At 52.2% G+C, this 12,268-nt stretch overlaps 1 protein-coding gene across 1 annotated transcript in view; it reads left to right on the forward strand.

Annotated features, from left to right (window-relative positions):
- Nucleotides 1-12,268, forward strand: part of MYT1L (myelin transcription factor 1 like) — a 421,026-nt gene that overhangs the window by 231,459 nt on the left and 177,299 nt on the right. The window lies entirely within an intron of this gene.

The raw sequence follows: 12,268 nt of genomic DNA on the forward strand, positions 1-12,268 counted from the left end.
GGTTGGATGGCATCGCTGACTTGATGGACATGAGTTTGAGCAAACAGAGAGATAATGAAGGACAGAGACCAAGCTCTGCTCTCAAAGTACCTCTCACCACATCCCATTCAGTCCTCGAAACACCTTGTGTTCCTCTTCCATCTATCCATTGTTTCTATCAGAGGAAACATATGTATAGAAAAGTTAAATAAAATGCCCAACATTGCACAGTAAATGGCACAGACGGGATTCAAGCTTAGGTGGGCGATTAGGCTCCTGACCTAAGAGCTGGGACTAGCCTTCCCACCATGTCCCTGAAGACCTCACAGGGCCGCTCGGAGCTGTCTGCAGGGGAAGCAGGCAGAAGGGACCCGGGGGCTCCTGGCCCCAGGAGTTCTGAACATCAGACTGTATGTTATAAAATTCCAGAAACACCCCAAGAGCAGAAGCGCCCCCAGAGCGGGTGCAGCACGTATGTGTGATGGTGCAAACATCACACATGACTATGCTTGTGTCGGCTCCACATATACTCACAACAGATATTACCTGTGTGCGCATATATTGTGTGTATACGAGCTTGCACACCAAGAATTTGTAAAACTTCTAGGTGGCCACTAAAGCACACAGTTTTGCCTAACGGGGCGATGCTGTTAACACAACTCGGAGGTCACCGCTTTTGTGCACCCTTCCCAGAAGACAGCCCAGTAATTTCCCATTGTGTTTCGTCGAGATCATCCCTAATTCACCACATAATGCTTTTCGATCATTTTCATAGTGGCTCGTCATTATTGCTTAAATCACCTTTATAACTTTTTTATCTGCCATTATAAAAATGTCTATTAAATGTGATGTTATAAGGTACTGCTAAGTCACTTCAGTTGTGTCCGACTCTGTGCAACCCCATAGACGGCAGCCCACCAGGCTCCCCCGTCCCTGGGACTCTCCAGGCAGGAACACTGGAGTGGGTTGCCATTTCCTTCTCCAATGCATGAAAGTGAAAAGTGAAAGTGAAGTCGCTCAGTCGTGTCTGACTCCTAGCGACCCCATGGACTGCTGCCCACCAGGCTCCTCCTTCCATGGGATTTTCCAGGCAAGAGTGCTGGAGTGGGGTGCCATTGCCTTCTCCATATAAGGTACTACAGATAGTGAAAAAGAAATCAAAGGGCTTTGTTTTTTTCTGAAATTTGGGCGATGGTGGAACTCTGCTTTCTGGTGACTTGTCTCAGCGTCCGGGGCCACCGCTGTCTTGGAAAGCAGGGGCGAAGTGACTAATCGCTCCCGTACCCCAGACTGTGACGGGAGCATCTGATCTGACAGTCCTCTCCTCCCAGCAGAGAGGATCCGCCTCTGGCCGTGGGCGTTTGCTTGGAGCCGGCGTGGGGCGCAGGCAAGGCCGCGTGGGTGGGGGTGACGGGGGCCCCAAGTCCCCCTGCAGGCCCGGGGTCACCCAGGGAGTTGTCCAGGCTCCACGGCAGTCCTGCTGCCGGGAGCGAGGTCGGCTCCTGACCCGCGGCCGTGACCTCGCGCGCCTCCTGACCCCCGCAGGCCCGTGAGTGCTTCAGGATGGCGTGCTTTTCCACGCAAGCTGCAGAGTCGGGATGCCCTGCCTCCCGTTTCCCCAGAGCTGAACCCGGGAAACCTCAGAAGCCCGAGGTGGCCAGGGAGCCCAGGGCTGTGCTGCCGGCGCCCTCATGCTGGGCGGGCTGGCCCCGACCTCACAGGGCCGCTCAGAGCTGTCTGTAGGGGAAGCAGGCAGAAGGGACCTGGGGGCTCCTGGCCCCAGGAGTTCTGAACATCAGACTGTATGTTATAAAATTCCAGAAACACCCCAAGAGCAGAAGCGCCCCCAGAGTGGGTGCGGCACGTATTGCGTGGCCGTGCCCTCCGAGCGCTCCTGGTCTGCGTCCCCCACACCCAGGGTGCTGGGGGCGCCCCTCACCCATCAGGGGCTGCACACACCCCCGGGAGACTGAACGTCCACAACGGGCGAGGCACGTGCCTCCCGAGGCCTCGCTGGGGCCCTGTGTGGCGCTGGTCGAAGCTAAATGCAGACTTTGTTTTAATCTTCCTATTCCCTCCCTGATAACAGTTCGCCCCCTCTCCTTGGGTCCGAACATTTGTTCACCATTTTATTTATCAAGCTCTACCATCGGTTGTATGTTTGGAGAGACACATTCTGCTTAAATAGCTGGCAACATCTTCCATGGAAAAGGTTTTATCATCAAACCTCTGAGTCTGCTAATGTCAACAGTCCCTTCTGTATGGAGTTAGTGGAATGTATGTTTTCATAAAGTAGTAATGTGCCGAGCTTTAAAATTTCCTGCCAGACAATGGAAACTTGTAACTCAATGTCATAGCCTAAGCCTTGTGCAGTAGGTCCCGAAGGAGGAATGTTGACTGATGTTCCACTTCCCTCTCACACCTAGAAGGGGATTTTCAAGGAGCCACATCCCAGAGAAGGTTCTAGAATGGCCACTGGAGGTTTATGTATTTTTTCTTTGGGGGAAGAAATACAACTATCCTCTCTTGTATCATTTTCTTTCACCTCGTGGATATGTTCTCATTTGACCAGAATAAAAGTCATGTTAGCCCTTATCTCACGGGTGGCTTTCGTGCACAATTTAAATCCAATGTAAAATTCGTGGGTGGGAATTGACAGACACTTGCCGTAGTGAAGAGCGCATTCCAGTCTTGAGAGTGGTGTTAAATTTAAACGCAGATAATACAGAAGTTAAACGAATACATCTTCCCTAATCAAAATTACTTTCCAAAGATGGAAATGGTAGTGCATGCCTTGTTTTAAGGTTGCATTAATAAACAAACAAACATAAAAAATAAATAAATAAACACACAAGGAACAGGCCCATTAGAACCGAGCAGCGACAGGCAGACGGCGGCACCGGCACGTTAAATTTGACAATTATTAACTACACCTGGGAAGGACATGGGAGGCTATTTCAGGGAAGATGCAAGTGGCTTTTCCGTTGGAAAAGGCGTTCAGCTTCATGAGTATCATCCACGTGACAAAGTCACAGGGTCATGGCATCGCACCCACCAGCCATGCTCCAGCAGTGCTGAGGAGCGTGGGTTACAGACAGGAGCAACAGCAGCGAAGCTTAGAAGGACCTCGCCTCCGTGTTAGCTCCCCCACGTCTGTGGACTTGGTGCACAAACATGCTCAGGAGCTGCGTGTGTGTGTGTGACGCTGTGTGCGTGACGCTGCAGTGGGCAGTGACTGCGGGATCCACGTCCAAGCTTGACCTTGGACAAGCTGTGTTCTCTCAAGTCTCCATCTCCCTCTGGAAGTCAGGCGTGACCGCACCGCGTTGACCTTAGAGCCTGGTGGGCAGGGCTGGATGAACCTAATGGCGTTTGTCATCTAGTCAGCGTTTTAGAAGACCTGGCTATTTTTCATTACACATTATAGACTTGTTTGCAAGAGCAGGATTTTGTACACAACTATTTGTCCACAAAGACTGCTTAAGTGAATATCCTGTATCCCTGCAACGGAATGCTAAGAATTAGTTTTGAAAGTGGGAGCCTGTATGAACTGCGGCCCAGCACGTGTTGTGAAATGAAAACTCAGGGCGCAAAGCCCCTGAGTGTCGCTGTGTGTACTCTTTGAAGGCGTGTTTCTACACAGAAGCTCGTCGGTGTTGGAGGAGGCGGGAGGACAGGCAATGCTCCTAGGATGGGGGGAGGAATTTCTTCTCCACGTCGTGGCCTGGGGATACCTAAGGATCCTGCCCTCCTTGAAATTCACTGTCTGTGTTTACATCCACCGAGCGTTCATGGAGAGCTCGCAGAGGCCATGGCCAGGCGGAGCTGACACTCCCAGCGCAGGACAGATGTCCTGCGAGGCCGGCAGAGAGGACCCAGTGTGGATCCGTGGGAAAGGATTGGGCAGAGGGACACTCGGGGGAGAGGAGAGGCGTCCTGGGGATCAGACAGCCCTTCCACCCGGGAGCCTGGTGAAGACGGAATCTCCTCCAGCAGAGATGCCTGGAAAAAGGCAACAGGTCTCCTTCCCGGCGTGTGCAGAGCCTGGCAGGACGCTGGGGACAGTTGGTTGCTGGGAATGCATCGTCTGTCCTCCTGAGAGAAAGTGTGGAACTATGATGGGCAGAGAACCCCTCTGCGCAAGGCGGGTTATGGGTCTTGTTTTGCTCGTGCTGTGTCACGAGCAGGAGGGGGGGTCTGCCTGCGATCTCTGAATCCTGCCCACTCGTGCAGATCAGCCTCTGCCCCCGCCCCACGCCGTGTGGCTCCGCAGGGCCCCCTCCTCCCCAGGCCTCGCCAAGCTCTGCTGCCTCAGCACTTTAAGGGGAGGCAGTCTGTCTGCTCGAAGCCTCCCAGAAGCCACGTCTGCACGGTGATGGATGGGGCTAATCCCCTGTCGTTTCATGGGAGATTTACATGCATAAGTCTCATTAGTGCTAATGGGAGTTTCTTGCATAAATCTTGCATGCAGAAGGTAAGGGAAAAAACGGTTTTCTTCTGTATCGGTTTCCTTGCTGAAGGCTTCTCCCTGTAGTCTGGGGCTGGCTTGGATGTCTTACCAAGTGCCTTGCACAGAAGCTGCAGGTGCTTTTCATTTACATGGAAATGGACCCTAAACGGGGTTCTGAACTCACAGGTTTAAACACCTCCCCCTTGCGCCATCATCCTCCCAAGTACAGATACCCAATTAGTGCCACTGAGCCAACAAATTTCCATGTGTCAGTGGTACCTGCTGTGAATGTCATTCTGCTCCCTGCTAACAGGGCTGGCGTCCCAAAATAGAGGTGGGGGAGGGAGAGGAACACCAAGTGCTTGTTGTGAACTGAGTTATTTTTAAAGAGACTGTGGATCGCGGTCCTTTTTAAAGAGCCAGCCCATCCCTGCAGCCAGGCTTGGGTTTGGAGGGAGGGAGACCAGACTGGTCCCTGTCGCTCAATCACCGTCCTTGCCTTCAGGTCTGTTAAATCCTGGGTCCCTTTACAAAATGAAGGCAAGAGGACATCGGAACTGACAGACACAGGCTTAATTCCACCCTGTGTCTGAGCAGGAGACTGGCACTTTTCACAGCCTGTTGAATAGTTTCTGTTATTATTTTGATCATATGCTGGTTGCCCATCATATTCACACCCAGCTGTGCATTCTGTTGTGGGAGGTGGGAGATTCTTGGCGGGAGTTTTAACATTATATAGTTCTCTTTATTTGTATTTAAACACTTGCGTATGTAGCTGCTGACAAAAATTAACTTCGGGTACATCTAGTTTTGATGGTGAGTCACAGGTATGGTGGCTTTAAGTTACAAAGAAAAACTTTAATTGCACATGATTTACACACAGATGTTAACAGCAGGCATTGTCACTGTTTCCTTATCTGTTCATGTGTATGTAAATGCGTGACACATTGATGCACAAAAACAACACATATGTGGGTGGGACAGACTAATAGAAGACTGGCTCAGTGGTGAAGAATCCACCTGCAATGCAGGCCATGTGGGTTTGATCCCTGGGTCAGGAAGATGCCCTGGAGAAGAAACTGGAAGCCCACTCCAGTGTTCCTGCCTGGGAGACCCCATGGACAGAGGGGCCTGGCCGGCTGCAGCGCATGGGGTCACAACTAAACACCCCTGGGAGACCCCATGGACAGAGGGGCCTGGCCGGCTGCAGCGCATGGGGTCACAACTAAACACCAACAACAATAGGAAAAAGAGATAACAAAATAATAACTTTAAAATTCTCATCCAGGAAACCAGTACTTCAGTTAGTTAAATTAACAGCACAAGAAAAATGCCTGTCTGGGCTTTTTCTTCATCCACTCATTTTCTAGGGAAAAAAAAATTCTGCTTGATGGAATCCTTCTCTGTGAACCAAAATGGTAAAAATACGTCTTCCCGTCTAGTCCCACGTCCTTATTCCCATGTGTCCAGTCAAATTCCCCTTCAGTGAAACTGTGACCTCATCTTCTCTGGAGAGTACTTATAAATTGAAGTTCATTCTTACCAATGTATGGATAACTGGGTACCTTTTGTGTGTCCACAGCTATTTATTCACTTATTTAACATTTGTTACTGAGCACCCCTGAAGGGACGGGCACCCCTAGATGCCAAGGACCCCACAGAGAGCAGAGCAAAGCCCTGTGCTCACTGAGCTCAATTTTACAGAAGACGGGTGCAAAGGGGAGGGGGCAGGGCAGGAAAGGAGGCTGTCTGGGGTGGGGTCTCCTGACGGGTGGGCACGGGGCTTTGCTACAGAGGGAGAGCAGCTTCGAGGGGCAGACATGGCCCGGCAGGTGCAGCTGCAAGGCGGAGGGGCAGGCAGGGCGCAGAAGCTGGGGAACGGGGCCACTGTCTGGAGCCGTTTCTGTCTCGCTGATGAAGTGCTCACTTCAGTTCAGTCGCTCAGTCGTGTCCAACTCTTTGCAACCCCATGGACTGCAGCATGCCAGGCCTCCCTGTCCATCACCATCTCCCGGAGTCCACCAACCCATGTCCACCAAGTCGGTGATGCCATCCAGCCATCTCATCCTCTGTTGTTCCCTTCTCCTCCTGCCCCCAATCCCTCCTAGCATCAGGGTCTTTTCCAGTGAGTCAGTTCTTTGCGTCAGGTGGCCAAAGTATTGGAGTTTCAGCTTCAGCATCAGTCATTCCAATGAATAGTCAGGACTGATTTCCTTTAGGACTGACTGGTTGGATCTCCTTGCAGTCCAAGGGACTCTGAAGAGTCTTCTCTAACACCACAGTTCAGAAGCATCAATTCTTCAGCGCTCAGCTTTATTTACGGTCCAACTCTCATAGTCATACATGATGAGGTGAGGCCAGGCCATTCCTGGGCTGGAGGGGAGGAAGATCTGGGTGTGGGGAGGGTCAGGTATGATGGAGGGAAGAAAGGAGGGATGGAGAGCTTGAGTCACCAGCAGGGTGTCAGTAACTACAGGTCACCTGAGATGGGGCTGGAGGGCACAGGGAGGTGGAGGGCAAGCTCCCAGCCGAGGGACTGCAGGGGGCAAAGCCTGGTGGTGGGGAGCACTCAGGATGCCCAGTTGCCTGGCTTCTAGCTCCAGAGGCCGCCGTTGGGGTGCTTTCCAGAATGAGGCAGGAGGGGGACAGTGGCCGGTCCGTGAGGCTTAGAGGCTGAGGGAGGGTCACCTGAGAACCTGGAGGGCGGTGCCGACCTCAGGGCCGCTGGCAGGTGAGGTCGGAAGGGCAGAGCGGCAGGGGCCTGAGAAGTCCACTTCCCCCAACAGTGATCACGGGTAAGGAAAGCACAAGCAGTTTCACCAAATGACCCTGGCGATTTAGCACCAACTCTAGCTAATATGCTAGAGCTGAGCTCCTAAGAAGGTCCAGAGGTCGATGTGGCTAAATGTGCGATGTGTAACCTTGTGGCTCTGGGCACTGAGTCAGCTGATGACTCAGGAAAGTGTCATGGGAGTCACACCGCTCATTCACGTCGTCTGTCCTTCATGTGTCCTCAGAGTCTACACCTGTCCTTCAGAGGCAGTACAACTGCCTTGAAAACAAAGTCCACAGTTCAAGTTAACATAAGCAAAAGTGAAAGTCGCTCAGTCGTGTCTGACTCTTTACAACTAACTCCATCAACTCTACAGTCCATGGAAGTCTCCAGGCCAGAATACTAGAGTGGGTAGACGTTCCCTTCTCCAGGAGATTTTCCCAACCCAGGGACTGAACCCAGGTCTCCCACATGGCAGGCGGTTTCTTTACCACTGAGCCACCTGGGATGCCCTGGATGTTTGGTAACAGAGCTAAAGGGATGGAGCCTGGCTGCCTGAAGCGGGTCCTTACAAGAACTTAAATAAAGGCAGTCTTTGCACCCTGAAATTTCAGCAGAACGCAAGAACTTTCCTTCTGTCGAGATTGTCAGATTGAGTCTGAGTGAACTCTGGGAGATGGTGATGGACATGGAAGCCTGGCGTGCTGCGATTCATGGGGTCGCAAAGCGTCGGACACGACTGAGCGACTGAACTGAACTGAACTGAGCTGAAGCGACCACATACGAGGGCTCCAGTGGGAGCACTGATGTTGAGAAAGATGTTGGCTGGACCAGTGGCTGACAACTCCCTGACACCAGCTGCTTTGGCTGCAGGACACAGGTCCCCAGAACCCAGCCCTCCTCCAACAGCCCACCAGCCTGCCACGGGGGCGTCCCCCTCCGGGAAGCAGGGGAGCAGATCCACGGCAGCCACGCTATGTGCTCCTGCTGCTGGGGGTGCGGTGTCCCGCCCCCAACCCCCTTCCCCGGAGCGTGAAGACACGAGTATGCTGGAGGAAACGTTTGGTAAAAGACGAAGGACGTCTGTAAAACTGAGAGTCACCAAACCATGATCCAGCAGTAACTGCCATTCAGCTCATGAGCAGAGCAGGCTCTCCCCGCCATCCCAGCGTGAAGCCCCAAGGTGGGCCTGCCCCACAGGGGACGCTGGGCTGGGTGGGCAGGTGTCCCCGAGGAAGCCAGGCGGCAGAGGTTCCATCTTCACCAGCAGCCACCAGTCACACACCAGGATATCCATGCGCGTCTCAAGTCCTGCCTTTACTCAAAGCTTTAACTGAATTAAAAAGAACAAGTTACCAGCAACGAAACTATGAATGCAACAGTGGTGTGTTTTTACGTTCGCTTACCACGTGAAATTTTTGTAGAATGAACCCCAGGTCCTTTGGATTTTTAGATATGTGCATTTTTACAAGCAAACATATCCTTCCAGAGAAGGTGATACCATCAAAACTGTGTTCTTTGGGATGACTTATCCTGTTTTTCCTTTCGGCTCATTGGACTGTCCCCATTTTTTCCTGTTTCAAAGCACATCTGTTACTCTGGATATGTAGGTTGTTGGCATTAGTGATTGAACAAATGCAATAAAAAAATCAGCCGATCATTGAGTGGTTTTGACCTGAAATTGATAGAATAATAAGTGAAATAGAAGATATTTACATCTAACAGGAAAAAATTTTACTTCAGAGTTGCAATAACTACCCCATCCCATGACCTGCCCCTCACAAATGACTTACTCTTTAGAAATTGACAGAAAATAAAACATCAGTATTTTTCTCAAATAACTATCACAATTTTGATAAGCTCTTTGAGAAGAGGTTAATTGATTAAAAGGCCATGTTTCAAGTTCCTTCCAGAACTTGAAAATGTGAATAAAAAATTCATTAGCAATCAATTTTCCAACCTGGATGCACACAGCTGCACATTATAAATGCCTGGCTCACTTCTGAGCAGGATGACGTCCCAGACCGTCAGCCCCTTCCCTGGACCCTCTGACTGAAGAAGCTGCGTGGAACCGAGTGGGGAAGGGTCCTCTGCGGGCTCCTCTCCTGGCGCCTCCCCTCCAATCACCCTGGCCCCTGTGCCCAGGGGACATTTGTTCACAAGGACTTGCTGGATGGGCCAGGTGTGTGTAGGTGTGGGTGTCAGATGCACATGGACTTTCGCTCCTTCCTCACGAGTCCAGCAGAGGCAGGTGAGGTGCTAAGGGAGAAGCTTACCCTGCAGGTGGACCCTGGTCCCCAAATGCAGAGCCTGGTGAGGGCAAACCAACCGGAAAGCTGGGCGAGCACGGTGAGCTGCCGTCTGCACGGGTCGCCTGGTGTCAGCAGCTGGTCCTGCAGACAGGGGCACCCCACAAGGTTCACTCACAGCCTCACACTCACACTGTGACTCACACAATTGCACACACTCGCACACACTCACACGCACACACATTGGGTCCAAAGTCCCAACTATTCCTCAGCGACAACCACGCTCATCCTCAGTGAACCATGTTTGCCCCATCCGTAGATCAACTTTGAATCGTCCTTCAGAAGCTGAACTTCCAGTTTCGTAACAGTAGCAAGTCAATACACTGACTGACTAGCGCATGGAGCCTGGAGTTTGTCCATAAACAAGTAAAGGTCATACGCAGATTTTCATCAGATGTCACTATGATGCTGGGAGGACTAAATGCCACAGTATTTGAGAGAGAGACTCATGAACACAGAGTGTTCCCCAGTGGTACTAAGAGCAGGAAAAGCACTCAGTGAAATGCTGTCCCCTCGACAAGTGTTCCCTGGCCGCCGGCCAGGCAGGCGGGGACCGTGAGGATGGACGGCGCATAGAGCAGAAGGCCCTGCAGTGACCGCGCATCTCGGGCAGGGCGGACAGCTCAGTGCAGGACGCTGGGCAGTGGCGCAGGACGCTGGGCAGCGGCACAGGATGCTGGGCGGCGGTACAGGACGCCTGGCTGTCCCCACCCTCTCTTTCCTGACCCCACCTTATTCCCGGGGGGCTGCCCAAGCCTCCCTACCCCCGCCTTTGTGCTGGGTCCATTCTCCTCTGCTGGATCCCCCGGGAATAAGACAGGGTCAGGGAAGGGAGGGCAGGGACAGCAAAGGGTCCTGGAGAGCTGGCGGGTCCTTCAAAGCAGGTGGATCCGAGGGGGAGCTGGGCCTCCTCACGAATGACCCTGTAGGCACGTCGGAGCTTGGACTGCATTGTGAAGGTTGCCCGGGCGTACACGTGGCCGGCATGTGACTGAGGCCGTGGCAGATGAATCAAAGAGGGGGAGATGTAGCCGGTGGCAGGACCAACAGCAAGACTCACATGGGAGCGCAGATGGATGAATATGGCCCCTGACACACGGCAGGCGGAGCCCGGCCGCCTGAGAGGCCCCTGGGAACCCGGGAGGGCGGGGCGGCGGGGGTGGGTGGGGGTGGGGGGGTAGGAGGGGATGGCAGGCATCCAGGTCCTGGGAAGAAGGCTGGCCGGCCGCTCGTGCGCGTGGGAGTCTCCACTCAGCCAAGGCCACTCTTCAAGTCACGCACTTGATGTGAGATGTGTTTGGGAGGCAGAGCTGTGCAGACTGGTTGTTGTGCGGACTTGACGGGAAGGGAGGAAAGGATGGTGGCCGTGTTTCCGACGTGAACAGGTGTGTGGACAGAATCGGCTCCCTGGGCACAGAAGGCGTTGGGGAGAAAGGACAGGGCGGAAGCCGGGGGCTCCAGGCCGACCCAGGAAGCCTTGAGTCCGACGTCAAGTTCAGGGTATGTCCTGTGTCTAGATATCTGAATCGTGTTGATACTGACATTCTTCTTTGAGCGAATTTCCGCTCAGTGTTTGTCGGACTTTTAGAAATGGCTGTAAGAGAACGTAGTAAGCTTTAACCCTCTGTCTTGTCTTTAAGATGAGAGGAATTGAACAGCTCACCTGCAGGCGCTTGGAGTCCTGACCAGCCCTCCCAACGCCCACCTGTGAGTGCTCCCTGCTCGGGTCCTAAAGGAGCCGGTGCAGTTATCTGTCAGGATTAACCCCTCCTTACCGCGATGTGACTGTGAGCAAAAGTCTGAATGGGACATTGAGTCGGGGAGGGGGTCCTCCTGGGCCCCCCAACGGGGCGTCCAGGGTACACACCCCCTATCAGGGCTTGGTGAGCTGTTCAAGTCTCCACATCTTCCAGAATGTCTGGATGCCGGACAAAGCAGCCAGGACAGGGAGGCGTCTTTATCCCGAGACCCCCAGTCCCTGTCATTTCTGTTAGAACATGAAAGTGAAAGTTAGTCGCTCAGTCGTGTCTGACCCTTTGCGACCCCGTGGACTGTAGCCCACCAGGCTCCTCTGTCCTTGGGATTCTCCAGGCAAGGATACGAGAGTGGATTGCCATTCCCTCTTCCAGGGGATCTTCCTGACCCAGGGCTTGAACCCAAGTCTCCTGTGTCTCCTGCATTACAGGAGGATTCTTACCCACTGAGCCATCAGGGAAGTCAAGAAATACTCAACACGTAACCAAAATAGTGGAGAAAGCCACATCCTCAGCACGTGAGACACTGGAAACCGATGCTTTCATCAGAGTTTAATATAGATTTTACAAATCTGATTTAATTTTGAAAAGTGAAGACATTTGGGCCAGGTACCCATTAGCGCTGAACTGTATGGTCACTCTGGTTAGTAGTCAAAACAGAGACATAGCTTAAGGCCAGCTGAAACGTATAACTAAAATGATACCTAAATCATATTGGTTCAGACTGCTTCTTCCTCTCCCATTAACTTACACTGTACTTTCAGGGGCCTTATTACACATTCATGATCTTTCACTTCAATATACTTTTGAAGAAATCCTCATCTGTAACTCCTGCATAATTTCTACGGATACACATTCAGCTTACAAATACCTTTCTAATAAAGCTAGGAAGAAAATATCTTAAACTGATTTATGTTTGTTTAAATTATAGGTAGGCCAGTTGATGTCTCTTATTCCTTGACCTGAATCTTTAGCATTAAGAACAGCAGCTGGCAAATAGCAG

The sequence above is a fragment of the Bos taurus genome, chromosome 8 (genome assembly GCF_002263795.3).
Source record: "Bos taurus isolate L1 Dominette 01449 registration number 42190680 breed Hereford chromosome 8, ARS-UCD2.0, whole genome shotgun sequence".
In the NCBI taxonomy this organism is placed as follows: Eukaryota; Metazoa; Chordata; class Mammalia; order Artiodactyla; family Bovidae; genus Bos; species Bos taurus.